Source organism: Passer domesticus, unplaced genomic scaffold (genome assembly GCF_036417665.1).
Source record: "Passer domesticus isolate bPasDom1 unplaced genomic scaffold, bPasDom1.hap1 HAP1_SCAFFOLD_232, whole genome shotgun sequence".
NCBI lineage: Eukaryota > Metazoa > Chordata > Aves > Passeriformes > Passeridae > Passer > Passer domesticus.
Window position 1 is genome coordinate 52,501 of NW_026990011.1, and position 1,590 is coordinate 54,090.

The window sequence follows — 1,590 nt, forward strand, 5'->3', positions numbered from 1 at the left end:
GGGCCGGCCGACCCGCTCCCCTCGAAACCGGGGCGATGCCGGCAGAGAGCGCGCGCTCTCTGCCTTTCCTCAGCCGCGGGGTTGCGGCCGCCGGCGCCCGCCGCGCTCTCTCCTTGGCCGCTCTCTCCTTGGCGCGGCCGTGCCTCTCCCCTCGACGGCCTTCTCCTCGAACGCACCGGCGGCGCCGTCCGCCGGACGTCCCCGGCCCGACCGCCCCCCCACCCCGTCTGGGGCGAGCGCTCGGCGGTGCCTCCGTCGGCGGAGGCCCGCGAGCGCGGGCGGCCCCGTGCCGAGCGGCGGCGTCGCCGCTCGGCGAGTGTCCCCCCCTCCCGCCCGGGGGGGCGGGGGCGGCCTGCCGGGCGGCGCCCTCCGGCGCCGTCGGCCGTCCCGGCCCGGGCCTCACCCGTCGCGTTCCCGTCGCCCTTCCCGGCCGCGTGTGGGCCGAAGGGAGGGCGTGCGGGCAGCCGCGGGGGCGCTTCCCCGCCCGGTCTCCGCGTGGGAGCGCGGCGAGCGGGCGTTGCCCCCCGGCTCGGCGCCGTACGCCTTCCGCCGGGCGCGTGCCCGGGGGAAGGGGCCCCGACGGCGCGACGCGGCTGCGGTGGGCCCGGCAGGGCGGCCGCGGCGGCGGCGGGTCCGCCGCCCGGCCGGCCTCGGGCACCCGCGGCGCCGGCTCGGGTCTCGGTGGCGTCCGCCTCCGGCACCGGCGACGGGGTGCGGCCGCCGGTCGCTGGCCTTTCCGACGGGAGCGGTTCCCGCGGGGGGCGCGCCGGCGGTGCGGTCGTCGGCGCGTGCCGTCTCGAGCGTTGCAAGGCCGCTGGGGAGAGCCGGCCGCGCCGCGGCGCGGCGAAGGGGAGCCGGCGCGTGCGGGGGCCGACGGCCGTCGTGCCCCCGGCCGCGTGTGCGTGTGTGTCGTCCCGTGCAATCGAGGTCGGGCGGGCCGCCGTGCCCCCCGCGGTCCGTCGCGCGCCGTGCTGGCCCTCCGCGCGGAGGCCGGGCCGAGCCCGGGCGCCTGGGCCGCCTCCGAAGAACGGCACACGAGGCGGCGTCTCCCTTTGCGGGGGGAGGCGGTCGGGGGCGCGGGTCCCCCCGCCTTTTCGCCGGCCTTCGGAGCGTTCCGTGGGCCTTTTTTTTTTTTTTTCCTCCGTTTGTTTGTGCTCGTACGGTCGAAGCCAGGCCGCGCGCCCGCGCGTCCTCGGCGCAAGAGAAAGGGGCCGCTCGGCGTGAGCGGTCCCGGCCCCTCCGCGCGTGCGGGGTCGGTGCCGAAAGCCAGACAACTCTTAGCGGTGGATCACTCGGCTCGTGCGTCGATGAAGAACGCAGCTAGCTGCGAGAATTAATGTGAATTGCAGGACACATTGATCATCGACACTTCGAACGCACTTGCGGCCCCGGGTTCCTCCCGGGGCTACGCCTGTCTGAGCGTCGCTTGACGATCAATCGCCGTCCGGGGGCCACCCCGGCGGCGCGGCTGGGGTCGCCTCGCAGGCCCGTTGCCCGCGGTGGGCGGCGGCGGCGGCGGCCGGCCGGTGCCCGGAGGGAAGGCGGTAGGGGCGCGGCGAGGGGAGCGGTTCCCCTCGGCGGCCTCGATCC

The 1,590-nt window shown here is 78.4% G+C and overlaps 1 non-coding gene across 1 annotated transcript; it reads left to right on the forward strand.

Annotated features, from left to right (window-relative positions):
* The first annotated feature begins 1,272 nt into the window (after positions 1 to 1,272).
* On the forward strand, positions 1,273 to 1,425 carry LOC135292209 (5.8S ribosomal RNA). Its single transcript, XR_010354689.1, has one exon. It is a non-coding gene; the product is annotated as a 5.8S ribosomal RNA (ribosomal RNA).
* Positions 1,426 to 1,590: the final 165 nt, after the last annotated feature.